Raw genomic sequence first — 12,835 nt, forward strand, 5'->3', positions numbered from 1 at the left:
CATAAAATACAAAGTCACATTTATCCTTTAAGAATTACAAGTCTTTCTATCCGTGGATCCCTCTCACAGAAAGAATGTTAATTATGTAAATGCCATCTTGAGGATTTATTATCATAATAAACAAATACAGTACTTATGTACTGTATGTTGAATGTATATATTCGTCCAAGTTTTATTCATTTTTTTCTAAATGCATTGCCAAAACGTATATGAAATGGAAAAATTATCGGGAATGATTGGAATTGAATTGGGAGCAAAAAAAAAAAAAAAAAGCAATCGGATCGGGAAATATCGGGATCGGCAGATACTCAAACTAAAACGATCGGGATCGGATCGGGAGCAAAAAAAACATGATCGGAACAACCCTAATATATACTTCTATTATTATTTATATCATTAGTATTGTTATATACAATATGATTTTTTTTGTTGTTGTTATTTGTTTCTGGCATCAAGAGGTTAACATATATAATTTTTTTACGTCTTCTGGAAACCAACGCCTGTGTGACAGTAATTTACAAAATGACATTTGGTTTCACTGTATTTGATTCTATCTATCTATCTATCTATCTATCTATCTATCAACATTTAAAAAACAAAAAAACAAAAAACATAACAGAATAGTAGAACAAGTGACCTTATGCATCCTCCATTTTTTTCTGCAATGAGACATCGAAGGACAAACCAGAAGCTAATCCCCACGTATAATTCATCTTTCTTTAGGGAGGCGGAGCCTGCGGATGGCAGCAGGACGGCCAGATGTTACTTCCTTGCGCGCAACCCCCATTGCCTCACCTCTCACCATCCTTACACTTAACATAGTAGTACTCACTGCTTCTCATTTAGCTAAGCAAACAGTTATTCTGTGAATTCAAAGTTTATGGTAAATAGAGTTGTCCCGACTAGTCGACGTAGTCAATATCATCGATGATGTACATTGGGGCAAATAAGTATTTAGTCAACCACTAATTGTGCAAGTTCTCCCACTTAAAAATATTAGAGAAGCCTGTAATTGTCAACATGGGTAAACCTCAACCATGAGAGACAATGTGGAAAAAATCCCCAGAAAATCACAGTTTGATTTTTAAAGAATTTATTTGCAAATCATGATGGAAAATAAGTATTTGGTCAATACCAAAAGTTCATCTCAACATCTTTGTTATGTACCCTTTGTTGGAAATAACGGAGGCCAAACGTTTTCTGTAACTCTTCACAAGCTTTTCACAAACTGTTGCTGGTATTTTGGCCCATTCCTCCATGCAGATCTCCTCAAGAGCAGTGATGTTTTGGGGCTGCCGTAGGGCAACACGGACTTTCAACTTCCTCCACAGATTTTCTATGGGGTTGAGATCTGGAGACTGGCTAGGCCACTCCTGGACCTTGAAATGCTTCTCACTAAGCCACTCCTTTGTTCCCTGGCTGAGTGTTTGGGATCATTGTCATGCTGAAAGACCCAACCACGTCTCATCTTCAATGCCCTTGCTGATGGAAGATTTTCCCTCAAATCTCTCAATACATGGCCCCATTCATTCTTTCCTTTACACAGATCAGTCGTCCTGGTCCTGGTAGAACTTGCACAATTGATGGTTGACTAAATACTTATTTGCCCCACTGCAAATGCGTTGACGAGCACATCATACTTTCGACGGTTAGAGCTGAAATTCAGAATTTTTGGCTTGGTCTTCACATCATCCGGGGTTTAATTAGGTGTTGGAGTTGATTTCAACAAATTCTGTGCAGTTAGTGAGTTATTTGATCGTTTCAGGGCTCAGGAGTGGCTAAGCTAGCGCGAGTGATTGGGACCAACTTAGCATGCCAATAAAAAAATGATACAGATCTACGAACAGATCCAAAATAGTCAAATAAATTGAACATGCAGATCATTGTTCCAAAACACACATGCAGGCAAAACAATGTCACAAAAAGACTGCCATAATTCATTTTATTCTGCAGGACTATTTTTTTTAGATGCGTAATACGACCAGAATAGAGAGGAGTGCTTCAGCCACTTGTGCTCACGCTGCATTTGTGGAAGGTTGGAAGTCGGAAATCTGCCGCTTGGAGGGTAAATGGTGTAAATGGTGTTATACTTGTATAGCGCTTTTCTACCTCTCAAGGTACTCAAAGCGCTTTACACTACAAGTTGTGACTTCAAAACGTTCCAATCGAATGTAAACAATCAACAAAATTCCTACAGCAAAATACACAAAGGCCACAATTATTTAATGGTTTGAAAAAAAATTTCCCCCAAAAATTATTAAAATTTATTTTTTAACCCTTTTCGTAACTGTGGTCACAACAGTGGGCAAAAGTCGATACCTAACAAGGGGTTAATTTATTTTTCAAATTTGGATTATTATTATTTTTTTATTGGATTCTATCATTTAAGAATGATTTCTATTCTAAAGGAGTTTTTTTTTTTATTTATTTCTATTTTTTCATTAGCCATAACTTTTTTTTTTGTAATATGAGTTTTTAAAAAAAAATATTGTAATTTTTTAGTATTTAAATATTGTTTGAAAAAATATTTATTTATAATTTATCGAAATGTTTTTATTTAAAATAATTAACTAATAATTGATGATTTTTTTAAAAAAAGTTCTCCTCCATTAATTTATTCATTTCATTTAAAATTATTGTATTTTAATTTTTTTTTAAATTGACCGTCGCAAAAAAAAAAAAAAAAAAATAAATAAATAAATGAGTGGGCAACATTAGTCATACAATTGGATGTCAAACTGGGGCTCCAAAATATTGTCCCGTGGGCCTCAATTGGCCCTCGGTCAGCCACTTCGAGACCCTCGCCCTATACGAATGTAATAAAAACTAGAGATGGCGATCGATCGGGTCTGATCACGTCATTTTCAAAGTATCGGAATCGGCAAAAACATATCAGACATGTCTTTTTTTAATATATATTTATTTTTTAATTACATCGTTTACTAATTGTATTTAACGTTACAGACATAATATGTTACACTCATCCAGAGTCTAGTTTAGGCTTAAGGTAGGGTTATCAAATTTATCCCGTGAACGGCGGTAATTAAAAAAAAAAAAATTTTTATCACGTTAAAATATTTAACGCAATTAACGCATACGCTGCACGACCCACTCACGCATTGTCGCGTTCAATCTGTAATGGCGCCGTTTTACATATATATAGAGCTAAAAGGCAGCGTAAAATGGGTAGAGTGAATTTTGGCAGCCTTTGGAGCCTTTTTTTAATTGGCTAAAGCCTTAAAATCCCTCTCCCTACAATTAGAAATATCGTGGGAAGCAATGTGGGGAAGAAAGGTAGTAATTGATCTTTTTCTTAACACCCTATGTTTTTTCCCAACACAGAGAAAATATATCAATTGGTACCACTACGCACAGTCATGGTTGCACTTCCCATCATGCATTTGGGCAGAACAGTTAAATGGCTACAGTATCATTTACTGAAAGCTCAACAAATACACTAGATGGAAATATTTAGTCACAATATACAAAGTCACATTTTTCCTTTAAGAATTACAAGTCTTTCTATCTGTGGATCCCTCTCACAGAAAGAATGTTAATGATGTAAATGCCATCTTGAGGATTTATTGTCATAATAAATAAATACAGTACTTATGAACTGTATGTTGAATGTACATATTTGTCCGAGTTTTATTCATCTTTCTCTTAATGCATTGCCAAAATGTATATGATCGGGAAAAATTATCAGGAATGGTTGGAATTGAATCAAATGCAAAAAAAAAAAACAAAAAAAAGCAATCAGATCGGGAAATATCGGGATCGGCAGATACTCAAACTAAAACGCTCGGGATCGGATCGGGAGCAAAAAAAAAAATGATCGGAACAACCAAGTCTTTCTATCCGTGGATCCCTCTCACAGAAAGAATGTTAATAATGTAAATGCCATCTTGAGAATTTATTGTCATAATAAATAATAAACAAATAATAAATAAATAAACAAATACAGTACTTATGTACTGTATGTTGAATATTTGTCAGAGTTTTATTCATTTTTTTCTTAATGCATTGCCAAAATGTATATGATCGGGAAAAATTATCATTATCATCATTTGAAAAATACAACTAAAAATAAAATACTAAATAAAGATTTTTTTCAAAATGATAGTCTTTCTATCCGTGAATCCCTCTCACAGAAAGAATGTTAATAATGTAAATGCCATCTTGAGGATTTATTGTCATATATTCGTCCGAGTTTTATTCATTTTTTTCTTAATGCATTGCCAAAATGTATATGATCGGGAAAAATTATCGGGAATGATTGGAATTGAATCGGGAGCACAAAAAAAAAAAAAAAAAAGCAATCGGATCGGGAAATATCGGGATCGGCAGATACTCAAACTAAAACGATCGGGATCGGATCGGGAGCAAAAAAAAAAAACATGATCAGAACAACCCTAATCAAAATGTATACAACAATACTACTACTACTAATAATAATAAGTAATAATAATAGTGTATATAAAGAAGATTCATTTGAAAAATACAACTAAAAATGAAATACTAAATAAATATTTTTTAAAAAATAAAGTCTTTCTATCCGTGAATCCCTCTCACAGAAAGAATGTTAATAATGTAAATGCCATCTTGAGGATTTATTGTCATATTCGTCCGAGTTTTATTCATTTTTTTCTTAATGCATTGCCAAAAGGGAAAAATTATCGGGAATGATTGGAATTGAATCGGGAGCAAAAAAAAAAAAGCAATCGGATCGGGAAGTATCGGGATCGGCAGATACTCAAACTAAAACGATCGGATCGGGAGCAAAAAAACATGATCGGAACAACCCTACTAAAAACATTTAACAGGGAAAAAAAACATCATAATTAGTGCATGAAAGGGTTAATAATGTAAATTCTTGACGGAACAACTCTTCCACCGGTCCTGAGGCTAAAACACCGGAGCACAACGCTGACACGAGCACGCGTTGCGTGTTTCGCTTTCCGTCTAATTGGCTCCCTATTGAGTTGTCGTGTCTTTAGCTGACTGCTGTTTGTTTGAAGATCCTGACAGAAAAGGTGAAAGTTCACTATTCTAACGCTCACTCTTAATCCGGCCAGTCTAATTGAGCCCCGCTGGATTTGCGCTTGATAAAATGGGAAAACCACCGGAGAGCGTTTGGACTCGCCCTGGATGAAACAACATGTTTAATTTTTATTAGAAGAACATGTAGGACCTAATTGTTTATTTGTGAAATAATCAAGATGTATAACAAGGGTTTGTAAGTCGAAATAATCGCATGTCGAGCAGGATTTTCCCAAAAGAATACATTATAATTCGATTAATTCCTTCTACAGCTCATAAACTTTCACTAAATCCTTCGGGTACACTAACTGACAAACTGCATGGAATATGTTGAAATCATCTCCACCGACTAATTAAACCCCCGCTAACTCGAAGGTTAAGCCTAAAGTAAAAAATTCTGAACTTCGGTTAGTGTTAAGGGCATAAGTGGAGTTTGAGGGGGGGCTAGGGGGAGCCAGGCCCCCCCTGGTGTCCGAACAGTATCATTGCATGTAATTGACTTTCCTATATATATAAAAGTTGTAAAGCAAGAAAACAAACAACAAAAATGAATTAAATGAACAAAAAAAGATATTTTTATAATGGGTTAAATTTATTTTTCGAACAGATCATGTGACTAGCACCTTAGACGGTAATTTGCTTTACGTATTATTTAAAAAAGAAAAAAAAGAAAAAAAGAAAAAAAAGGAGGCCAATTTTATTTTTCAAATTATTTTTTTCTTTGATTGAAAATATATGATAAGCAACTTTTTGGGGAATTGATCGATTTAGACACAAATACCCAACCCATAATATGGCCCAAACACAAAAAGGATTGCTAAAATTAAAGAAAACTTTTTTAATGAAAAATTATGTGTTCAAAGGCAAATTTTTGAGTCTTAAATATTTTTTCACATTCAAAAACTTTTTTGTCTATGTTTGAAATTTTTCATTTTTTGTGATTGAGGTGATTTTTTTTTTTTTTTTTAAATATATTTTTTTGTATGAAGCAACTTATTTTTTGATCGAATAATAAAGGCACAAATGTCCTAGCCAAAATGTGGCCCAAACACAAAACAATATTACTTCAATCAAAAAAAGTTGCTTCAATAAAAAAAAAAAATCAAATAAAAAATTTTTTTATTTCAAATTTATTTTTGCATTCAAACGCTTTTTTTGATTGAAGTGACTTTTTTTTTTTTTTTTTTTTTAAATCGAATAATGAAGACACAAATCTACCCCCATATTGCTCCGCCCAGGGAATACAATTTTTGACGGAGGTAACTACATTGGCACGACACCAGCGGGCGTATCATATTCAATGGATGATGTTCTTGGCGAAAAGTATAGCTGTCCTGCCAGCAGCCTGATTTAGTATCCCCCTCAAGAATGATGGGAAACAAAAAAAAAAAAAAACGCTCATTTTCAAATTATTATAAATATTCTTGTAAGTTAATTTTATCGCTGATGCTGCGTTTCGGGGTCATCAAGTACGATGACCAAAGGCCAAAAGTATTGGCACCCCTGCAATTCTTTAAGATAATGCTCAATTTCTCTCTCAACTTCACAGTGGGTATGGTGTTCTTCGGATGCAATTCAGTATTCGTTGTCCTCCAAACACGAGAACCTGTGTTTCTACCAAAAAGTTCTATTTTGGTTTCATCTGACCATAACACATTCTCCCAGTCCTCTTCTGGATCAGAAAAATTACCTCAACACTAATGCTCTCTCGTGAACCGCAGACAGGCCTGGACGTGTACTTTCTTCAGCAGGGGACACGTCTGGCAGTGCAGGACTTGAGTCCCTGGCGGTGCATTGTTACTGATAGTAGCCTTTGTTACTGTGGTCTCAGCTCTCTGTAGGTCATTCATTAGGGCCCCCATGTGGTTCTGGGATTTTTACTCACCGTTCTTCAGTGTTGGGTGTAACGCCGTAATCAATAACGCCGTTACGTAACGGCGTTATTTTTTCAGTAATGGGTAATCTAACTAATTACTTTTTCCGCCGTTACAACGCCGTTACCGTTACTGACGGTCAAAAGCGGTGCATTACATACTGTGAATAAATTGAAGAAACTACCAGCCGTGTTGAGTCGACTCTCTGCCCTGTTGATTTGTCATCCAAGACTTGGGGTGCGTTCAGGTTCGAGAATAGCGCACGTACTTCTGACTCCAAGCTGTTTGTCCCTGCTCATTATATTAGACTATGCTTTCCAAAGTTTGGTAACGTTTCTGTGTTTGCTACACCTGATGCTAGCCTCGTTCCCATCTCCCACTGTCAGCCAGCAATAATTCTGCTTCCATCTTGAGGACGGCAGACGCTTTGAAGGTGACATGAATTGTCGGGAAACGACCTACCTGAATGCAGCCCCTCGAGAGATGCGATGGAAGTGATTGTGATTGGCTGAGGGTTAGAGTCATGTGTCGTGGAAAGCCAATCAGAGCCGGTGATTTCACAAGCAAACCGGAACAGCGCGTGCGGCAAACACACACGCAAAACAGATGCACAGGGTCGGGATGGCAAAGCATTCAGAAGAAAATCTGTCCGTTAAGAGGTGGAAATATAGACACTATTTCAAGTTTGTCGAAATTAAAGGAAGGAACCTGCATGTAATGTGGAATTTATGTCCCGGGGCAAAGCTTTTGTCGACATCTGTGGTAAGCAATTCAAATCTGCTGAATCACCTAACAAGTTAACTACCTGTCTGTTCTTCTCTATTTCACTGACTCGAATACTGCTCAGAAAATTTCAAATTCTTTGACATACAACAAGTTCATTTTAAAGTAATGGAAATAGCTACTTTCCCTGGTAACTAGTCACTTTTACTATAGAGTAATTCAGTTACTAACTCAGTTACTTTTTGGAAGAAGTAGTGAGTAATGTAACTAATTACGTTTTTTAAAGTAACGTGCCCAACACTGCCGTTCTTGTGATCATTTTCACGCCGCGGGGTGAGATCTTGCATGGAGCCCCAGATCGAGGGAGATTATCAGTGGTCTTCCATTTTCTAATAATTGCTCCCACAGTTGATTTCTTTACACCAAGCGTTTTACCTATTGCAGATTCAGTCTTCCCAGCCTGGTGCAGGTCCACAATTTTGTCTCTTGTGTCCTTCGACAGCTCTTTGGTCTTGGCCATAGTGGAGTTTGGAGTGTGAGTGACTGAGTTGTGGACAGGTGTCTTTTATACTGATAATGAGTTAAAACAGGTGCCATTAATACAGGTAACGAGTGGAGCCTCGTTAGAAGTTAGACCTCTTTGACAGCCAGAAATCTTGCTTGTTTGTGGGTGACCAAATACTTATTTTCCACTCTGATTTAGAAATAAATTCTTTAAAAATCACACAATGTGATTTTTTTTTTCCCCACATTCTGTCTCTCATGGTTGAGGTTTGCCCATTTTGACAATTACAGGCCTCTAATCTTTTCAAGTAGGAGAACTTGCACAATTGTTGGTTGACTAAATACTTATTTGCCCCACTGTTTATGTATGCAGTGTATAGACACACAGAGACTGTATGGCTCTCATGGAATCATATTTTAAAATATGTTGGGTGTTTTGGCTCTCTCGGTCAAAAAGGTTCCTGGTTTGGAAAAATGAATGAGTTAGATTGCTCGTTACTGAAAGAAAGTAATCAGATTGCAATAACATGTCACTCAGTAACGCATTAGAGACAACACTGGTGATGACCAGGATGAAAAAGGAAACAGCAGAAGGGCACTGTTACACACAGGAATCAAGTTTTGGTGGTGCGCCACCTAAACATTGGGAATGCATACTACATCGGCAAATTGGAGGCTTCATGCACTTTGGCACTTCCGTGTACATGCGATTTTCCCCATGCAAAATGGTCGTGTGAACGTGGAATTAAAATAACGGCAAAACGCCTCTTTTGCGTTATTGTGTAATATCGTTGTCATATAAATGTTGTCTAAGCGTATTTTATAGTGTCGCACCAACACTGATACTAGTATTGGAAGGAGGCCTGAAAAAGCATTACAATGCAGTAGAGCTGAAACAAATACTCAAGCAACTCGAGTAACTCGAGTTTAAAAACTGATCCGAGTAATTTTATTCACCTCGAGTAATGGTTTATTTTGACAGCTCTAAGCATCACGTTTTGCTCAGACTACTTTTAATGCGGGACAACGCGCTGATGTCACGTGCGTAGAGGAAGAAGCAAAAAAAAAAAACTTACTGCAGCCGACAACTGCTACAAACGACGCCGACGTTGCTAAATACTATCCCGCACATGCTACGTTAGTTGCAGCTAGCACATGCTACGTTAGTTGCAGCTAGCGTCTGATGAGTCTCATAGAGATCACATGTATGTTGAACTAGATGCGCATTGACAGACTAGGCCGCGTCTGGGCAGCGTTAGCAAACAGCCGCCATCTTAAAGCAGTAGAGCGCTAAGCGCTAATAAAAAGCGCTAAACGCTAATAACTAAGATTAACGTAACTGTCTGAGTCACTAGCTCACGTAACGTTACCCCTGCGGAGGGCTAGGTTTCTATTAATTATGACCACTTTCGATGCGTGGCTAACGTGTCTTACGTACAGGCTTTAACATAACATAGCTTTGTGAGTGATGAGGGTGTAAAATAAAAACTCAATAATGCTAACTATCAATTTTAGCTTAGTAGTCATTGCTGGATAAAACACCAAGTAGCACTGGTCCCTAATGGGCTCCAATACAGCCTGTATCATACGTTTATTTTGAACAGTGCAAAAACTCAAAATCCTATCAGGACTTACAGTTTAGACTAACTTAAAACTTAACTAGAACTTAAAAATGGCTTGACACAAATAGAAATTCAATTGAAAAACGTGGGAAAAAATCCTAACTTTTAAGTGATGAGTGTTATCAAGCGTAAAGGCATTTTTAGGTGTATATATATATATATATATATATATATATATATATATATATATATATATATATATGTAATATACTTTTTAAAAATAAGATCTAAAGGTTTTTTGAGTGAAAGCAGTGAATTAGTCTTTTTTTTTTCCTAATTCTAGTTACGTCTGAGATGCAATTGTTGGCTGTTTTCAACAATATACATAAAAAATAGAGACATTGATTGACGGAAAATGATAAAATGTCTTGTTTTCTCATGTATATCTATAATTGCTCTTCACCTAAAAATATATTTGTTTTATCCGATTACTCGATTAATCGATAGAATTTTCAGTCGATTACTCGATTACTAAAATATTCGATAGCTGCAGCCCTACAATGCAGGCATTGGTAGTATCATCATCTAGTATTGAGAAGCAACAAAAACGTTTAAGAATTCATAAATCTTAAACTTTGTTCAGCCATTTTGGATAAATTCCAAGGCTTACTTTGATGAATTAATGTGAGAGAACTTCCAATGATCCTTGTTTTTAACAGAGGAGCTTTCCCTGCCAGAGCAATATTCCCGGCAGGACACGTCACTCTAGATGGCACGGCCACCGTGGTCCGATCCCGAGACTTGGCCGTCCCGACTCTCGCCGCCGGGCGGTAATATAGCGTCTGGGCGGCTCGCCAACGCGCAGAAACAAAAACATCCGGAAAAAAAAAGTCTCAAATCCTCTCAGAGCTAACAGCTTGGGGATTTTTCCGTCCATATTCTGATTATCTCCACCACCATCACGGACGTGTCGGAGGATCAGAGAAGCTTGCTCAGAGTGATACTGCTACGAGAGCTAAATCTGGCATCTTTCTCTACAACACGGGTGTCAAATTTAAAGCCCGGGGGCCAGATTTGGCTCCTCACATCATTTTGCGAGGCCAGCAACGGTAAATTATGTGCATTGACTATATTCATTGATCATCATTCGATCGCTGTCAAAATGGACTGGACGTCCATCGCATGGCAGCCAATGAGTTCTATAAAAGTTAAAATAACTTTCTGTATTTGTTCATGAAAAATTGTGGAGTATATAGAATATGTATATACTGTATATTTGAAATTAATTTTTTTTTTTTTTTTAAAAAGGAAATATCACCAGTTGGTTTTTTTTGTGTGTGTGTATTTACAAGTATTTTCCCTTTAATTTTTTTTTTACTGTAAATACAAAAATTAAAATATATAAAACTAAAAAGAGAATGTTTCCTATTGTTTAATTTTTAATTAAAAGAAAAATTAACAATGACATTAAATTAGTTTTTCTAATAAATGAACAAAGGTATAAAATTAAAAAATAGTGTGCACTGCTTTTTTCCGGAGTTTTTTTTTTTTTTTTTTTATATATACATACATATTTTTTCCCTTATGAAAAAAAATTATATTAACGAACACTTTTATTAAATTAAAAATAAGAGAATATTTGCTGTTGTTTGTTTTCAGTGTTTGTTTAAAAAAAAAAAAGATTTATAAAATACAAAAAATATGAAAAACATTTAACAATTAAAAATTAAATATTTAACTTTAATTAATTCAATTAGTAAATTAAAAAATATATATATTTTAGATTTAGGAAATGAAAAAAAATTTATTAAATGAAAATGAGAAAATATTTCTTTTTGTTTCCTTTTAGTGTTTGTTCAAATTTAGAAAAATAATTATTATAATAATTAAAATTTATCATTTATAAAATACCAAATATATATATATCAGTGTAATATTTTACCAAATCATTTTACTTAATATTTTTTCATATTATATATACATACATACATATATTTACAACATTTACAGATTTAATATATAGTTTAAATTAATTTACCAATCAATTAATTATTAAATTAAACAATAAGAATTAATTTTAAAAAATTTAAATAGTAAACATTTCTATGAAAGAAAAATAAGAAAATATTTTTTGATTTTTTTTTTGTGTTTTCTAAAAAAAAAAAAAAAAAAAAAAAATCATATATATAAATGTAACTAAAATAAGATTTATTTTGCATTGATCACCTAGCCCAGGGGTCTCTTTCAGCCCTCTAATGCGGCTCAATATTATATTGAATAAATTATTATTCGTTTCAAGTTTATTTTGGCCACTTGCAAGATTTAAGTAAGAAGAACTTCCTTCTCGTAGGCAAATCAGGACAGGCTCACTGTTTTGTGTGTTTGTTAACAAGACTCACATATGAATTGACCATTTATGTAAAGTTACGATTGCCACTTGGAAGGTGCACCCCCAAGTCTTTGCACCATTCACAGGCGCACCGACTTGTGGGTACACTTTCTGAATAGGAATCGCGACCTTACATAGTTCACTCATGCAGCTCATGAATTCACCAACTATGTAAAGCCAAGGTTACAACTCAGAGAGTGCACCTATTCACAGGCGCACAGCCTACTAAAAGTAGTCAAATATGCAACACAGAATACACACATATATATTATATATTCATATGCTGTTATATCATCCCTACCAATGTTGAGACCAAACCTACGCCCTTGTCTAATACAATAATAATAATAAAAAGATAATAATAATAATAATAATAATAATAAATAGAAATAGTAGCTTTCTAGTGGCTTTTTGTACCTAAAATGTTCCTTCTCGCTGTATGCACTGCGTTGTTGTGTGCGATACATTATTATGGCTGTCCCCAAGGGATCACGTGCTTCCCGCCAGGAACGGACGGGAGGGTGGGAGGAGAACTGAAGATGCAGCATCAGCAGCAACTTTCTCGCTCACACGCGCGCACAAAGTCAACCTGAATTCTTGCGGACGGTCCCATCATGCCAACTCTCTGAGGTTGTAAGAAAAAAGGACGGGACGGAAGCGTGTGTTTACAGCACTCAGACCGGAATGAAAAGTCGCCATGGAAGCTTGTCAAAACCGGTATGTTTACTCACTCTTTATGACAG

General features: G+C 35.4%; 2 protein-coding genes across 2 annotated transcripts in view; one reads left to right on the forward strand and one right to left on the reverse strand.

Annotated features, from left to right (window-relative positions):
* LOC130915257 (cathepsin K-like) overlaps window positions 1-8,158 on the reverse strand; it is a 36,324-nt gene extending 28,166 nt beyond the window's left edge. Inside the window, exon 1 of the mRNA XM_057835163.1 lies at window positions 8,073-8,158. The gene's annotated coding sequence lies outside the window, so the exon portion shown is untranslated. The remainder of the gene's footprint in view (window positions 1-8,072) is intronic.
* Window positions 8,159-12,622: 4,464 nt separating this feature from the next.
* LOC130914341 (leucine-rich repeat and immunoglobulin-like domain-containing nogo receptor-interacting protein 1) overlaps window positions 12,623-12,835 on the forward strand; it is a 45,119-nt gene continuing 44,906 nt past the window's right edge. The window contains exon 1 of the mRNA XM_057833420.1: window positions 12,623-12,809. The gene's annotated coding sequence lies outside the window, so the exon portion shown is untranslated. The remainder of the gene's footprint in view (window positions 12,810-12,835) is intronic.

This window comes from Corythoichthys intestinalis, chromosome 4, assembly GCF_030265065.1.
Source record: "Corythoichthys intestinalis isolate RoL2023-P3 chromosome 4, ASM3026506v1, whole genome shotgun sequence".
Taxonomy (NCBI): Eukaryota; Metazoa; Chordata; class Actinopteri; order Syngnathiformes; family Syngnathidae; genus Corythoichthys; species Corythoichthys intestinalis.